The sequence below is a fragment of the Mustelus asterias genome, chromosome 7 (genome assembly GCF_964213995.1).
Source record: "Mustelus asterias chromosome 7, sMusAst1.hap1.1, whole genome shotgun sequence".
NCBI lineage: Eukaryota > Metazoa > Chordata > Chondrichthyes > Carcharhiniformes > Triakidae > Mustelus > Mustelus asterias.
Genome location: NC_135807.1, coordinates 21822721 through 21841199, shown reverse-complemented (window position 1 = coordinate 21841199; position 18479 = coordinate 21822721). Strand labels below are relative to the sequence as shown.

General features: G+C 43.2%; 1 protein-coding gene across 3 annotated transcripts in view; it reads left to right on the top strand.

The window, feature by feature from the left end:
- LOC144495596 (protein tyrosine phosphatase type IVA 3-like) overlaps nt 1-18479 on the top strand; it is a 132801-nt gene that overhangs the window by 46070 nt on the left and 68252 nt on the right. The window contains exon 1 of one of the 3 annotated variants that reach the window (XM_078215741.1): nt 14797-14963. The exons of 1 other annotated variant lie outside the window; for it this stretch is intronic. The gene's annotated coding sequence lies outside the window, so the exon portion shown is untranslated. Of the gene's footprint in view, nt 1-14796; nt 15155-18479 lie in introns of those variants that run through there. One more of the 3 variants, XM_078215740.1, reaches the window with a different exon arrangement.

Below are 18479 nucleotides of genomic sequence, written 5' to 3'. Positions count from 1 at the left end.
AAAGGTTACACCCATCTAGCTGGTAATGGTGCAAACACACAGTAACACTTTAAGATTTAATTTGTGATAGCAAAGTCTGCCTACAGTAAAAGAAGCTGTGGCAGCTTTTAACTCGTGACCCAGAGCACTGTTGTTCTGACGTACATTTTGAGATCTCTGCTTCCTCTTGCCTCCTTTAAAGGCCCCACTGATGTAGGTGGCTGTGGTCTTTAGGGAGGAGGTTCACAATAGAGCTGGTTTGCTTTACTATGAAAATTTGATCGGTTTCCTGCTTGGCCTGCAGCACAATAGATCTGGCCGCTTGGATCTGAACTTCAGCCAGCAGGCAAAACTTCCTGCCCCGTGCTCACCATCCTCGCTTATTTCCCCTCCAGCTGTCTGGCCTTGGTTTTTGGCTAATGTCCCAGAAGAATATGTCCTGGGACTGAAAATGGCAAAACTGCAGCTGACAGGTGGAGATCAGGGTAAGATAATTGTTGTTGTTCTGTGCTAAACAGGTAGTCTCCAGTAGTTTAGCAGTATTCTTCGGATTTTTTATAAAATGAGCAATTCTTCTCAAACTGCAGACCTCTTAAAGCCTCTCCGATTTCCAGTTCTGTCAGTGTATCCATATGCTAAAGTACCCCGAAAGAAAATGTAAAGGTCTGCTTGAAGGAAAGTAACAAAATGGATTGCGTTCAAAGCAAATCAATCAAAACATGTATTTGATTTTAACCAGCTATCTTCGTAAGTTATTTAATTCCAATACAAGTAGAAAAAATGTTATACTCCAACTGCAGGAAACCGTTTGTGTAACATTTTACTTTCCCAAAATGTGAAAAAAATACTTTGGAGTGACTTGAGGAATTGATCATCTAGGTGCCTTTGGCAACCTATGATGTGAGCAAGAAAATATGACCCATCTGTCCATGTTTGTCATTTGGAGCTCCAACAGTAGGTAATGGAATTATGGCGTTGATGCTACTAATTTAATCTTTTTCCTGATTTTCTGCCCTTCCTTGAATCTCTCTCAACGTTAATCCTGAAGCTGAAGAGGAGCTGATGTCCACTCTACAGTTCTACTATTCCTAGCTAGCCTCCAGGAGGAGGAACATGAGTGACTAGCAGAAATTCTCCATCCCTCCTTCAGATTGGGAATTCAGTGGATTGACAGATGTTGACGTTTGGCCTCACTTTGTGATGTCATATTAAATATTGATATATGTTGAACTTAATTATCCTCATCCTAACTAGGGCTAAGGGAGCAGAAATTATATAAATAAAAATTGAATATAAATCATTGGGAAATGATCAGACGTGGAATGTTTATTCAGAAGTTCTCGCTTTCAATTTTTTCACTTTCAAGGTGTCACTGGTTAGTCTTTGCATATTCTGTATTATGCTTTTTCTGTGATGGGAAACTCTAAGCTCTGCACAGTACACCAATTGTCCTAATCATTGTCTTGCTAAGAGCTGAAAAAGGGGCTGAGGAGAGCTAGGAGGGGACATGAGAAGTCCTTGGCGGGTCGGATCAAGGAAAACCCCAAGGCTTTTTACTCTTATGTGAGGAATAAAAGAATGACCAGGGTGAGGTTAGGGCCGGTCAAGGACAGTAGTGGGAATTTGTGTATGGAGTCAGTAAAGATAGGCGAGGTGATGAATGAATACTTTTCTTCAGTGTTCACCAAGGAGAGGGGCCATGTTTTTGAGGAAGAGAAGGTGTTACAGGCTAATAGGCTGGAGGAAATAGATGTTCGGAGGGAGGATGCACTGGCAGTGTTGAATAAACAGAAGATCGATATTTCCCCTAGCCTGATTAAATATATCCTAGGATTCTTTGGGAGGCAAGGGATGAGATTGCAGAGCCTTTGGCTTTGATCTTTGGGTCCTCACGTCCACGGGGATGGTGCCAAAGGACTGGAGAGTGGCGAATGTTGTTCCTCTGTTTAAGAAAGGGAACAGAAATGACCCTGGTAATTATAGACCAGTTAGTCTTTCTTCGGTGGTTGGTAAATTGATGGAAAAGGTCCTTAGGGATGGGATTTACGACCATTTAGAAAGATACGGATTAATCCGGGATAGTCAGCACGGATTCGTGAAGTGCAAGTCGTGCCTCACAAATTTGATTGAATTTTTTGAGGAGGTAACTAAGTGTGTTGATGAAGGTAGGGCAGTTGACGTCATATACATGGATTTTAGTAAGGCGTTTGATAAGGTCCCCCATGGTCGGCTGATGATGAAAGTAAGGAGGTGTGGGATAGAGGGAAAGTTGGCCGATTGGATAGGTAACTGGCTATCTGATCGAAGACAGAGGGTGGTGGTGGATGGAAAATTTTCAGACTGGAGGCAGGTTGCTAGCGGAGTGCCACAGGGATCAGTGCTTGGTCCTCTGCTCTTTGTGATTTTTATTAATTACTTAGAGGAGGGGGCTGAAGGGTGGATCAGTAAATTTGCTGATGATACCAAGATTGGTGGAGTAGTGGGTGAGGTGGAGGGCTGTTGTAGACTGCAAAGAGACATAGATAGGATACAAAGCTGGGTTGAAAAATGGCAGATGGAGCTTAACCCTGATAAATGTGAGGTGATTCATTTTGGTAGGACAAATATAAATGTGGATTACAGGGTCAAAGGTAGGGTTCTGAAGACTGTGGAGGAACAGGGAGATCTTGGGGTCCATATCCACAGATCTCTAAAGGTTGCCACTCAAGTGGATAGAGCTGTGAAGAAGGCCTATAGTGTGTTAGCGTTTATTAACAGGGGGTTGGAGTTTAAGAGCCGTGGGGTTATGCTGCAACTGTACAGGACCTTGGTGAGACCACATTTGGAATATTGTGTGTAGTTCTGGTCACCTCACTATAAGAAGGATGTGGAAGCACTGGAAAGAGTGCAGAGGAGATTTACCAGGATGCTGCCTGGTTTGGAGGGTAGGTCTTATGAGGAAAGGTTGAGGGAGCTAGGGCTGTTCTCTCTGGAGCGGAGGAGGCTGAGGGGAGACTTAATAGAGGTTTATAAAATGATGAAGGGGATAGATAGAGTGAACGTTCAAAGACTATTTCCTCGGGTGGACGGAGCTATTACAAGGGGGCATAACTATAGGGTTCATGGTGAGAGATATAGGAAAGATATCAGAGGTGGGTTCTTTACGCAGAGAGTGATTGGGGTGTGGAATGGACTGCCTGCAGTGATGGTGGAATCAGACACTTTAGGAACATTTAAGCGGTTATTGGATAGGCACATGGAGCACACCAGGATGATAGGGAGTGGGATAGCTTGATCTTGGTTTCAGATAAAGCTCGGCACAACATCGTGGACCGAAGGGCCTGTTCTGTGCTGTACTGTTCTATGTTCTAAGATTTTTAAACTAACTCTAACAAGCCATTCAGCAATTTTGAACAATGATTTAAAGACACTTGTCAATTTCTGAGAAGATTACTCAAGAGTTGAAGCAGGGTTAGTGGGCAAAAGATTTTTCTACTTGGGCACACAACACAATTTGGTCCCCATTTTGAAAGTCTCATAAATTCTATCCTCACTTTGATTTAATATTATTTATAGATGAGTAGGAAACTTTGTGATTTTTTTTTCCCCCACTAGGGAAGATTGTTGTCCTGACTGTCTAAAGAGATTCTGGATCGGCACAAGTGATTTGGGGAGGGGGGGGCGGCGGAGAAACAGGTTGATAAATAGGTTCCAAGTAGTTATCAGGTCCCAGTGAATTTAAACAACTTGAGTACAAAAGGAGCTGCCATTCAAAACTATGTTTGAACTGACTTCACAAGATGTTTAGTTTTGTTGAATGCTTGACTCCTCCCTTGGGCAATCGCTCAGCAGCAGCCAGTCTAATTGTTTCATTAAATGCCAAGTTAAACTGGCATGTACAAATTTGAAAGTGCTGCTGCTTTTTAACCCTTTGTGTGCCAACACAATTGCAGAAGGAATATTGTGCAGCATCATTGATTAAAAATACTGCATTATTTGTCTCAAAGATAAATAGTTGTCATTATTATAGTCTAACAAATTTAATCTTATTGCCTTTGTTTTCAGAACATGTGTGTGTTGGTAGATCTAATAAAACAGATTGGAGGCAAGCAGATATTTCACAACAGTGAGAATTTGGTTGCTTCTTGGAAGTAAAGATTGCAATGACAATCTCTGACTCTGGACAGCAAATAATTAATTATTCCTTTTCAAATAATCTATCTGCTTAAAATCATCCTGTCTCCAGCACACTCGGGCAGTGCATTCCAAACCCTAACCCCCCCCCCCCCCGCATATAAACTTGTGAATTCTGAGCAGGAGAAGGTCACTTTGAGCCTGCTCCGCCATTCAATAACATCATGTCTAATCTCCCTGTAACCTCCTGCCTGTCCCTGATGATCTTCACCCCTTATTTATATCAAGAATATATCTATCTCTGCCTGGAAAACATCCAGAGACTTTGCTTCCACTGTCTTTTGAGGAACAGCGTTTCAAAAGCTCACTGCCCTAAGAACAAACAATTCTTTTCATCACAGTCTTAAATGGGCAATCCCCTTATTTTTAAACAGTAACTCCTCGTTCTAGATTCTCCATACAGGAAACATCTCCGCATCCACCTTGACAAGACCCCTCCGGATGTTATGTTTCAATCAAGTCATCTGTTAGCTTTTCTAAACTCCAGCAGGTACAGCCCTTGACTGTCCAATCTTTCCCCGTATGACAATCTTCCCATTCCAGTTAATCTTCTCTGAACTGCTTCTAATGCTTAATTGGATCCCATTGGTTTATGTGCACACCTCCTAATATTACTTGCATGGTATAAGTCTACCAGCAACAGCAAGAGGATCATTTGAGGCATTATGGGATAAATAATTTTTTAGTCTGTTGTTGCATATGCATGAATCAAAAAAGCAATTGTATTTCAATGACTGTCCAATGCTTTGGAACACTTTTTAATATGAATTAAACTATATAAATACAAGTTTGTTTTACATTTGTATTTGAATATATTAAAAGTAATTTTGCGGTTTGTATAAGCAAAGGCATGCTTTTTCTTAGTAATGCCCCAATGACTTGTAGGAAAACTTGCATTTATATAGTGCTTTTCGTGACCAGAAGATTCCCAGAGCCAATAACTACCTTTTTTTTGAAGTGTAGTCGCTGTTGTAACTTAGGAAATGTGGCAGCCGTTGTGCACACATCAAGCTCCCACAAACAGCAAAATGGTGATGTGAAGCACAAAACCTTGTTTTTGATGTTGAATGAGGGGGAAATATTTGGCAGGGACAACTCCCCTTCAAGATCTTTAATGTCTCATCCAAACAAACGTACCTCTGATAGTGAAGTGCACTCTCAGTATTGTAGAACCATAGAACCATAGAAAATTACAGCTCAGAAACAGGCCTTTTGGCCCTTCTTGTCTGTGCCGAACCATTTTTTGCCTAGTCCCACTGACCTGCACTTGGACCATATCCCTCCACACCCCTCTCATCCACGAACCTGTCCAAGTTTTTCTTAAATGTTAAAAGTGACCTCGCATTTACCACTTTATCCGGCAGCTCATTCCACACTCCCACCACTCTCTGCGTGAAGAACCCCCCCTAATATTCCCTTTAAACATTGCTCCTTTCACCCTTAACCCATGCCCTCTGGTTTTTTTCTCCCCTAGCCTCAGCGGAAAAAGCCTGCTTGCATTCACTCTATCTATACCCATCAAAATCTTATACACCTCTATCAAATCTCCCCTCAATCTTCTACGCTCCAGGGAATAAAATCCCAACCTATTTAATCTCTCTCTGTAACTCAGCTTCTCAAGTCCCGGCAACATCCTTGTGAACCTTCTCTGCACTCATTCAACCTTATTTACATTCTTCCTGTAACTAGGTGACCAAAACTGTACACAATACTCCAAATTCGGCCTCACCAATGCCTTATATAACCTTACCATAACACTCCAACTTTTATACTCGATACTCCGATTTATAAAGGCCAATGTACCAAAGGCACTCTTTACGACCCTATCCACCTGTGACGTCTCTTTTAGGGAATTCTGTACCTGTATTCCCAGATCCCTCTGTTCAACTGCACTCTTCAGAGTCCTTCCATTTACCCTGTACGTTCTACTTTGGTTTGTCCTTCCAAAGTGCAATATCTCACAATTGTCTGCGTTAAATTCCATTTGCCATTTTTCAGCCCATTTTTCTAGTCGGTCCAAATCCCTCTGCAAGCTTTGAAAACCTTCCTCGCTGTCCACTACACCTCCAATCTTTGTATCATCAGCAAACTTGCTGATCCAATTTACCACCAATTTAACCCTCAGCCTTGATTTTGGTGCTTGAGTGGGACTTGAACCCACAACCTTCTGACTCCAGAGACAAGAGTGCTGTTATCAACTGAGCCACAGCTGACACTAGGGCTGATTGTGGTCATGTGTAGCTGGCGAATATGATGCTTTCATAGTTTACCTCATTATTTTCAATTTAATTTGTTTATTTGAGCTGTAAAAAGCAGTCATTCTTGTTTATGAACTTGATTTGTAAGTTTTCATCAAGCCTAGGGAGTTTCCCAGGAGAGTATGGAATATTCATTGTGGTCACGTGCAAAATAATTTATTTGAGTGAAACTGGCCGCTCCCTGTTATGTGATGGGAAACCACACTTAAGTCATCGTATCAGTTGGGTGTGGTAATAGACAACATCAAGAGGCAAGTTTGCCAAGGACAAAATGAAAGACAGGCTTTGAGTACTGCAACATACTCTTATTATAATATATTTGCATGTGTATGCTACACTGTATAGAGCAAAATCTCTCCTAGTCAAATCATTGACACTGAAAGGAAAGAAATCATTTAATTTTATTTGCCCTGATTTATGCTGAAGTAAATTAATGGCAATATTTTGACTAGTAATCCAGAGGCCCTGGCTATTGTCCCATTGGTTCAAACCACAGCAGCTGATGGAATCTGATTTCAGTTAATACATCTAGAATTGGAAGCTCGTCTACGTATTGGTGATCATGAAGCTATCATTGTCATTAAAACCCATCTGGTTCGCTAATGTCCTTGAGGCAAAGAAATCTGCTGTCCTCAGCTATACTGGACTACATATGGATTCTGATCCACAGCAATGTGGTTGACTCTTAACTGCCCTCTGCACGGTGGCACAGTGGTTAGCACTGCTGCTTCACTTTGCCAGGGACCCGGGTTCGATTCCCGGCTTAGGTCACTGTGTGGAGTTTGCACATTCTCCCCCTATGTGCATGCGTTTCCTCTGGGTGGTCCAGTTTCCAGTCTGAAAGATGTGCTGTTTAGGTCCATTGGCCATGCTAAAATCTTCCTCGATGTGCCCGAAAGGCACCAGAGTGTGGCGACTAGGGGATTTTCACACTAACTTCATTGCAGTGTTAATGTAAGCCTACTTGTGACTGATAAATAAACTTTGAAAGCAAGGATAACTAGGGATGGGCAACGAATGCTGCCCTTACCAGCGGCACCCACATCCTATGAAAGAATAAAGAGGAAGGAAAACATGAGGCGTACCCTGATTTTAAAATAAAAGATGGCAATTTTTGGAAATCTCAAGTAAGGAAACAGATGATAGTTGGAAACTCCTCATTCCCACTGGATTCAGAATAAGTGAAGACTCCAACTTTTGCAGATGGTCTGAATCTTGCAGCTCATTATTAATTTATATATCCACGGGTTTCATGCCACACCAGCGGCGTGTTGTGTATTGCTGCAAAGTGGGGAGCTCCGTATGAACAGCTCCGCAACACTTGTTCCACAGAGACTGCAGGGGATAGTGGCCAAGAAACCAGCACCGTGCTTCACGGAGGGAACCTTCACCAGACTGCTCGATGGAGTGATGCAGAGGAGGAAAATGCTGTACCCATACTTCAGGAGACTGCTGTTCAGCAGGTTGACCCACCCGTGCCTGGGAAGCAGTGGCAGCCCTGGTCAGTGCCAGTGCACTGCAGAGGAGGATGGGGCAGCAGTGTTGGAAGATGAATGATCATCTTTGCTTAACCAGGTGAAGTGCTGCCCCCCGCCCCTGCTTTTACTGGACCCCCCTCTCACTCCCAACCATTTCGCTCACACTGCCACCTTGGCCTTTTGTCAGCACCAGTTACTCCCCCCTCCCTCCCACAATTACCATGTTCCCCCAGTAGTTGCTATGCTCCCCTCACTCCAGCACCCACCCAAGCCCCAGGCCTGCCACACCTTATATGTCAACACTGTCACCAGCACACCCTCTCCCTATGCGTATCATTGCAGGCCAAACTTGAGCACGACAGGCATCAGTGGGCGCAGCCAATTGGGACAATGCCCTTGCAAGTTTCAAGGAGCAAGCCCTCAAACTGTCCGGGGAAGAGGAAGAGTACGCCTCTGCTGCTGGTGAACTTGGGGGCAGCAGAGAAAAGTGAGAATCCTCAACACAAGATGTCATTCCTCAAGTCTACAGTGAGTACTCAATGTTCCCTCCGTATCCCCTGCAATGCACTGACACCACGTCCCTTCTCTTGCAGGCTGACAGCCAGAACCACCCAGACCATCCTTGTGTCCTCTGGGACCACTGGACTACAGCAGCTCAGAGGGAACTTCTCTGGCCATTACTGTAGAAGATGCTTTATAGCTGGCACCAGCATAGATCCTTACACCTGGAGGACATGCCCCTGTCTACATCAATGGGGATGCAGTGAAATTGTCAAAAGTTTCAAGTTCCTAGGTGTCCAGATCACCAACAACCTATTCTGGTCCCTCCACACTGACACTATAGCTAAGAAAGCCCACCAACACCTCTCCTTTCACAAGAGGTTAAGGAAATTTGGCATGTCTGCTACGACTCCAATTTTTACAGATGCACCATAGAAAGCGTCCTTTCCAGATGTACCACAGTTTGGTATGTCTCTGGCCCTGACCAAGACCGCAATAAACTGCAAAGAGTTGCGAACATAGCCCAGACTATCTCGCAAACCAGTCTCCCATCCATTGACTCTGTCTACACTTCGTGCTGCCTTGGAAAAGCAGCCAGCATAATCAAGGACCCCACACACTCCCTTCCACCTTCTTCCATAAGAAAAATGATACACCAGTCTAAGGTCGCACACCAACTGACTCAAGAACTGCTTCTTCCCTGCTGCCATCAAACTTTTGACTGGACCTACCATGTATTAAGCTGATCTTTCTCTGCACCCTGGCTATGACTGTAATACCATATTTTGCACCCACTCCTTTCCTTCTCCCCAATGTACTCTAACATATGCTTTCTGTATAATGCACAAGGAAACAATACTTTTCACTGTATCCCAATACATATGACAATAAATCAAATCAACAGGTCCAATAACGCTTTTGGGTCATTCACTGGCGAGCGTCTCACAGAAGACGGAGGCAGAGACATCCTAGGGAACCAACACTCTGAGGGATGCTGGAGCCCAGGCCAATGATGTGCCCCTGTTAACTTTTTAAAATAACTCTGAAAAGTATCTCAAAATAAATATGAAAATGATAGTGACCATTTCAAGGTGGCTTTTCAGAATCTCAGTCCAAGTTTGTATCTGGATAATACATCTAATGAACTCATACACATGATATCCATCACACGGCTGCTGCAGCTGCAAAGGTGGAGTCGCGAGTAGCAGGAGGAGATGACGGCATCCCTCCCCGGAGTGCAAGTCCAACTAGAGGAGTCCCATCGCCTTCTATCCAAGGAGATGACACCATTACTGCAGCGAACCGAGGCCAACACCACAAGGTTGGCGTCTACAGTGGAGACTTGATGCAGGCTGTACACTCAATAGCAGGAGATGTCCACACCAATGCTCAGCTCGACTTCCCTGTCTGACAGCATGAACTCCATGGTGCAGGGCTTTAACTGCATGGTGCAGGCAATGGTGGAAATCCACAAGTGTCAACGCCAGAGGACCGCAGGGCTTCTACATCTTTCTAGCTGCCTCTCCACCCCATAGAAGAGCACAGGGTCCCCTGGAAGCCCGAAGGGAAGAGGATCCACAGGAGTACAGCCTGGGGCACTCTAGCTAGGGGACCCTGAATGTCTCTGGCTATCTGACACCCGTCTCTGAGTGACACCGCTCCGGCCCCTGACACAAAGGAGGGCAGCAAACATCCATGCTCCCTGAAAGTAGGCTCGGACCCTCAGGCTCCCAGCCCACAGGGGACGCCCGCCAAAGTAATCTCTGGCAAAAGGAAGTCAGCAGACTGCCTCTACCTCCGCTGTGGATCTGGGGAGATACCTAGACATAGTGGGAAGGTGAGGAAGATTAAGAAGTCCATGCACTTAGTGTGCATGGATGAATATAGGCACTCGTGTAGATAAGTTACCATTTTGTTTCGCTTGTTTATTAATAAACTTTGCCTCATTCAACCATGGAGCTGCCACCCTCTGTTCATGGCAACAAGCTTGGGGGTACCACTGCACTCACCTGGTGCCTCATCCTGTGGAGTGTGAGGCCAAAAGGGAGAATGCTGGAAAATCTCAGCGGGTCTGGCAGCATTTGTAAGGAGAGAAAAGAGCTGATGTTTCGATGACCCTTTGTCAAAGCTCTGTAGCAGATGACCGCTTTGACAAAGCGCCATCTGAACTCGACGTCAGCTCTTTTCTCTTTTGCATTTCTCCAGCATTTTCTCTTTTTGCTTTCAGATTCCAGCATCCGCAGTAATTGGCTTTTATCCCGTGGAGTGTGAGAATGGCAGTGCTAAGGAAGGGCACTTCAGTTACGATATGGACAGGAACCCAGAAAGGACACTGGAAGTGCTGCCTGCATACCAAATTTCACAACCCCTTAAAAGTGCCCTGATATGAAGGGTAGATAAGGTCTGCAAGTGACCCCTCCTGATTCCTCTCCGGAATTACTATTCTGGGACCCCCACCGAGTTGAATCTATTTGTGTTCCCCCAAGTCCTCTTCGGTGCCCTGAGCAGTGCACACTGCAGAGGATGCTGGCTGCCTGAGTGGTCACGACCGAAACTCCCCTCGGACATGAAGGTGCTAGCTTCTCTGTTGTAAATGGTACAGGTGTGCCTGCTAAATAGCTGGTGAATGGGGGGGGGGGGAAAGTCCTGGAGAGAGTGCTCGCTAATGTATTTAAATGAGCTTTCTGTGGTCTAATGGTGTGTTTTCTGGCCACTCCGCCGGCGAGGGGCCAGGAAGATCGGAACTCAGAAACTCTCTGGGGCGAATTGTGCTCTTCAGATTTTGAACATGTGCTGCTATTCCCGCAGATGGCGAGTGCAGACTCAAAATCGCCCCCTCTATATTATATGGGAGAAGCCACCTAATGTGCTCAGGCTGTTCATTCCGTAAAAGATTTGTCATCGTCATTGTTTTTTCTTTTTATTATCGAAGTTGACAACTTTCTACATGCATCGTCATCTATTGTGCATTTAAACATGGCTGTGAAGCCCAAATGCAGACCTGGATGGCTTTCCACAGTGCAGGCAAGGATCAATTCTCTAATTTTTGTTGGGACTACCCAGTCTTTCTAGCTTGCCGTTTTGTGCATTTTCCTCCCTGTCTGTGGTGGACATGTCACATTTCCTGAGGTTCACCTTCAAGGAATCCTTAAACCTTGATCTCCGGTTTACCTTGCAGGTGGTATTGAAATTGTGAATACATGCTTGCTTTAGGGATTTTATCTTTAATAATATGTACTACACACTCAATCCATCTGAGCTGAACTCTGCTTCAATTCCAGACGCTTCTGCTCTTTTGAAGTACTTTTAGTTTTGGCTAACCTGTCCTCCCATTTGATGCCCATGGTGTTCTGAATGCATCTCATGTGGAACCCTGTACAAATGCTTAATATGCCTGAAGTGGGTAGTCCATGAGCAGGATCTTTTGGATAGCTGGGTTTCCTGCACTGTTTCCTGAAGATTTGGCAAGGAATGCGTTGGTGCTGATATCAGCTGCAGCACAACCATTTAACACTCCAGCAAGGTACTAATTGGCTCACCCGGCGCGGAGGTTCCACCTTAGCCACCCAATATCTCTATAGTCCCAGCATAGTGGTTTTGAGCGGTGGCCACTGATGGGACTGCCAGAGGAGCTAATGGAGGCCAGGCTGAAGGCAAGTCGGGATTTGGCATGGCCTGGCTGGCAGTAAGAGGAATGAGGTGTTTGGGGTGTCTGGATTTACAGGCTGCGGGCCAAGGAGGGTTAAAGAGTTGGTGACCTTGTGGCAAGCAGTTTCCATTGGGCACAGCGCATCTAAAGAGGCACTGTCCTTTGCCCTATGCCAGCCTCTTCCCTTGGGTCTCCCCTGTCAGGGTAAAATAGCAAGAGTTTTAACACCAGGTTAAAGTCCAACAGGTTTATTTGGTAGCAAATACCATTAGCTTTCGGAGCGCTGCTCCTTCGTCAGATGGAGTGGGTGTTGTTAAAACTCTTACTGTGTTTACCCCAGTCCAATGCCGGCATCTCCACATCATGGGTAAAATAGCAACAGGGGCAGGACCAGGCTTCTTAAGGGCCTCAATAGGCCCAAGACCAAGCAGACTGCCTGGTACCTCTATTGCCCTCCCTAAAATAAGACACCGGTCTCGGGTGGGGCAAACTTCCCCTTAATTCAAATTTCTGCCCCCTGACCTTCTACTATTCCGGAGAGTATATCGCGCAACTTTCCTGTCAATTCTTTACATCATTTTCTCCTCAGCCTTGCATAAATGGGCAAATGCCGAGCTTACCCTGGCGATTCTGTGTGCAACCTTGTTAATGCAGATAATGCTTCTGAAGTGAGCAACAGCCTTCAGAGTTTCGTCATTGATAGGTGTTTGTAAATCTTGTAAAGGATTGAGTCTGGACTAATGCCACAATATTTGTTAGCAATTAATCCAGAAGTCTGTACTTTCTAGCAGTCCACAGTAGTGTCGTGACAAGTTCACATGTTCGCTGATTGCTTCTTCTGCCTGTGAAACTCTCAAACATGTAATTAATTACTCAGGAGATTTTCTCTTGCATGGAGAAAGTCTAAATGCAGAATTGCCATTAAATACTCATCCAGGCTTGCAGAAAGTTGTATTGAGCCACAGGAAAGCTGAGACTTGCTCCTTGGTACATAGTGCAGGTTTAAAAAAAAATTCATTCTTAGGATCTGGATGTTAGTGGCGAGGTGTTTGCTAATGCTAGTTGTCATCTTCATAGAAACCCTACAGTGCAGAAGGACGCCGATCGGCCCAATCGAGTCTGCACAGCCAACAATCCCACCTAGGCCCTATCCCCGTAACCCCGCATATTTACCCTGCTAATTCATCTAACCTGCACATCCCGGGACACTAAGGGGCAATTTAGCATGGCCAATACACCTAACCTACACATCTTTGGACTGAGAGGAAATCGGAGCACCCGGAGGAAACCCACACAGACACGGGGAGAATGTGCAAACGCCACACAGACAGTGACCCAAGCGAGGAATCTAACCCAGGTCCCTGGAGCTGTAAGGCAGCAGTGCTAACCACTGTGCCATCATGCTGCCCAAATTGTAGCAGTTTTATGCAACTGAGTGACTTGCTAGTCCGGTTCACAGGACAGTTAAAAATCAGTCAAGTTGACATGGGCCTGAATTGGTAAGGATGGCCTGGTCTCCTTTGCTGAATGATGTTGAGCAATTTAACAGCTTTTTGAGCACCTTTGCGTTGCAATTGTATCTGCGCAACTTATTTTATGACAGCTTGAAACAGCAATGCATTTATTAGGATCATTATCAAATTTTTTTGAACTATTCTGAAACACTTGAAATACTGACTTCACTCAAATGCAGTGACTCCTTAAAGATGCTCTTGCTATCTTTGAGTTAGCTTTGACGTTTCTCAACTGAGCCACCAGATGGAGTGGAGAAAAACTGTTGAGTATAGTTTTTGCCTCAGAAACTTGCAATCTGTGAACCAGTCTGAAGATTACAGCCATGTAAATGTCTGAAATTAGGTTACATGAGTCCAAATGAAGGGTTATGCATGTTTCAAATGTGTTGTCTGTGTTCTGCTTAAAAATTAAAATCTAAAAGGAAACATTGATGCATTCTACATTGCAGGCTGCTGACAGTAGGATTGTTGTAATGGAATGAAGAGTCACCTGAAGGGAGCCATCTCTATTTTTAATGCCCTCTTGAGGATGACATGATTGCCACTGGCAACTTTAATATTTATTTGCAATCCCCATCTTTTCTTGCCTTGAACAAGCCTGCTTGCACCTTGTTTGTTGACCTGTACATGCTCATTCCAGACATTGCTGGTGCACTGCACAGAAATGAAAGTCTTGTTTCATAACTTTAAGCATCCCATGAAAGGATTTTTTAAAACGCTGCTGATTAAGCCTGCATACTATTGCCTCTGATGCTGTTTATTCTATCATGTTGAGGGGAGTGTGTTGCACTCAAGTGGTTCAGGCCCTTATGAAAAAGAATGGGGAGATTATTCCCATCAGGAAGTTGTATGGTGAAAATAAAATTATGCAGGACTCTTAAGTTGCTTCTAAATGCATGTTTGTTTCTCCACTAGTTAGCAGTTGATTAAATCCCAGGTTTCCTTTTGATGAATGACTTAGGCTGACTCGACCTACGTAGAGTTCCGGTCATTGTCCTCCCTATTTCTGTATAAGAAATGGGGTGTAAACTTTTTTCTGATTTGTTGAATGACATGCTTCAGAACTTGTACTAAAATGAATAACATACTGTTCTGTTGAAGAGGGTTGGACTGCTCCAGGTGCTGGCATTAGCCCAGAGCAACTAGACCTTACAGATTTGTGCTACAGCCAATTGAGTGACTGTTCAGTTCCCCACAGAGACAGCCTCTCATTTTTTTTCTCTCTCCTTAAGCTGTCATTTGCAATTGCTAATTGGACACAGACTCTGCATAGGCAAACATTGACTTGCAGGAAATACATCGTTTGGGCTTTCTCTGAGAAGTGAGGGGAAAGTCCGAAGCATTCGAAAAGAACATCTTGCTGCAGCTGCACAGTGTATTTCTGTCAGTTTTGGCTGGCTTGCCAGATGAGGTATTTGTATGTTTCTTGTGCGTGTATAATTTATCAAAAGTTTTTGAAAACTGCGCTATTTGTGTTCAGACTGTCAAAGCAGAAAGCTTTGGGAAGAATGTGAAACCTTCTTTGAGGGGAGACTCTCGAGAAGATGCCAACAGGATTTTACGGCTTTTAAGCAGGAAGTAACCACCACATTTTGCCACTCAGTAAGTTAATTTCTGTTCCCATTTAAAGGGCTTAGTTAAGTGTATTTTCTGATGGAGGTCTGTGTTGGGCCGGAGAATCTGTGAATTCTGATTCTCAGGGATTGAGCCTTCAACATGAAATGCTTCAGGGAACGTAAGTATTATAATTGATATTGGTAAACTATTAATCTTGTCCGGCTTGATGCTAAACTGTGTCCTGGTTGTTGTACCTCCCTATCTGCTGACTTACCAAATGTAACAACTGTATAACATAAAAATAATTCTTGCATCTTTAATAAATTTCTGTGAAGTGATTTTTTTTTTTTTCATTTCAACATTGGACGGAAGGAATGAATAATTTGTACAGAAAATATGTGCATGTTATCTCTGCATGCATTTATGTGTCACCATTTTAAAATATTTCCAAACTTAACCTACGGTACATTGACACAAATTGCAACTCGACCTAACTGCTGCAAAAACATGTTGCTAGCACGTGAGAATTAGTGCACACCTCTTCCATACCCAAAATTGCATTCTTCATGAAAAGGTAATATCCATCTTCTCAGGATCTCATTTAACATGAATTTAGGGTGACCATGGAATATGAGAGATTGCTGTCATATTTTATGCAACTTTGCTTAGTTGGTGTTTTATACAATACTAGTTGGTTGTATTGTAATACCTGTTGATTGTTGTCAAGTTTTCATTTATTATAAATCAGTTTTCAAGCATAAAACCCAGATTGGAGATGGGGCTAGTGATTGCAAGATTTTAAATCCGTTATTTCAGAAGTCATTGAAACTTAAACCATTTGAGTAAAAGGGTACATCAACATGGCTTCGGCATATTGCAATTAAGTTTTAGTCACAGACTATTTATTATGTACAACTTGCTGGTTCTTTGACAACAATATCCTAGAAAATTATAAACTTAAAAATGCAAGGTTGGCAATGGAGGGAAGCAGCTCGGTTGTGCTATTAGTTGTTCTTTCACCTCTGGATCCTGGGTTTAACACTAGTATAAAGATTGATTCCCTCTGCTGACTAAATGGGACCTTTTATATGACATTAATTTGGACATGTCTGGTTCCCTAAACTTTATCTCTGTATATTCTTATATATAGTCAGAACTCTTTCAGAATATTACATGCAGGGTGTCAAGACTAAGTGTTGATCTTGGGCCTGTGACAATAGCGGTCAGGTGATGATTGGAACATCCTGTTCAGATACAGAAGAAGTCTACTAACGTATTCTGTCCTAAATATGTTTGATTTTATATTATTTATAGTTAAACATTTAAAATCAAGTAGTTTGGTATGAGAGTTGGTTGAAGTGTAGTTCTTTCTTTGAAGTACAATCTGAGAAGTTGGAAGATAAGACATGGAGGTGTTAAATTGCGGCTACTGACCAGAGAATAAGAAGTGCAACAGTTTGCTATAGCCACATTTCTAAAACCAGATTAAGTATTGTACATTGTGGGAGGGACTAAGTGATACTGCAAAAATGCTGGTTAATAGGGTGTTACATTTACCGGAGACAGGGCACACTCTTAACATTTCAGCACAAACCATTCATCTAAAACAATCTTTTTCCCAGAATTGCAATATCTAATACTAGGGGGCATGCACTTAAGGTAAGAAGAGGAAAGTTCAAAGAAGATGTGAGGGGCAAGTTTTTTACATAGCGCGTTCCAGACATCTACCACTATCAGCGGTAGTGGTGGAGGCAGATACTATAGGGGTGTTTAAGGGGCTTTTAGATAAGCACATGAATATGCAAGGAACAGAGGGATATGGAGCAAGGGCAGGCAGAGGGCATTAGTTTAATTTGGCGTCATGTTCAACACACCACTGTGGGTCGAAGGGCCTGTTCTTGTGCTGCGCTGTTCTATGTTCTATAAAACATTGTCTAGTTGCTCTTATTTAGATGCATGTAGTATCCAGCATCCTTCAGCAGCTTTATTTGATTTGGAGCTAGCACAAAACTTCAGCCACTGTTCTTTTTGAACCTTGATATCATATATTGTGGATGAACCAACATTATGTTCTTTCTTCAAAGCTGTCCGATTCTCATCCTTACCATTGTCTGTGATAGTCATTTTCTGTTTAAAGCACTTCTCACTTTGAATTTTCTGTGGTTTATTAGATGCACCTTCTCGAGGACCATTAGGGATGGGCAGTAAATGCTGGCCTAGCCAGCGATGCCCACATTCCATGAATGAATTTTTTAAAAGATGGAATTTAAAAAAAATTCATTTATAATTTCAAATAAATTATAACGATGGAATTTATAATTCACAATACCAAATGCATAAATTGCAATGGCAGTTGTCAGCAAGAAGGACTTCAGGCACCTCTATGGGAAGCTTGATTCCAGATAACTTCAGAATGGCTTCTGGCAAAGTGATAATTTGCACAGGGGGAGTGGAATATCATTTCTAGTTAATAGAGCATTGTCGTCAGTGCAGTGCTGGATAACACACCATTTACTGTATAGTGGAAAGGTGGATCCAAAAGTGTGACACATGCAACAGGAAATGAGATGCAATTTCTGTTCCAATTCTTTTATTTCCTTTTACTATCCTCTTGGCAGATTTTTCAGAATATCTAGTGGAGTTTTTCCATGTACCTGTTTTCAAATTGCTAGAAATTCAGAGGGACACCAAGATCTCTGCCCTCAGGAATGCTTAAATGTGTGCTGTCTAACCATCAAGGTGTGATATGGAGGTGCTAGCGTTGGGGTAGGCACAGTAAGAAGTCTCACAACACCAGGTTAAAGTCTAACAGGTTTATTTGGTAGCACAAGCTTTCAGAGCGTTGCCTCTTCATCAGGCGAGTCAAATATCAGGGCTCGCCTGATGAAGGAGCAGCGCTCCGAAAGCTTGCGCTACCAAATAAACCTGTTGGACTTTAACCTGGTGTTGTGAGACTTCTTACTGAGCCTAACCATCAAGGTCTTTAATTTGCATCTATATAAACGTTGCTGATGGTGAACTAATCTTGGCAATCTGAATTGGGGATTACTCACAAATTAAGCAATATTGCTAAGAACAGATAAATCCCCAGCTCTACAAAACACAAATTGAGATGTATAAGCCCAGTAGGATCAAATTTCTCAGCTTCAAGAGCCAAATCTTGAGGACTCAAAGGGATATGTGGATTTTACAGGACAGAATCCAGTCATTCAGTCCATGCTAATGTACGCTCCACGGAACCTACAAGATGCAACAGGGCTCCCCTGTTCTAATGTGAATTCATACCCTTGTGTGTTTATTTTTAAGTAATAAGCAAGATTTACCTTTCGCAGTAATATACCAGATTTGTCATATCTTAGAATAATTTATA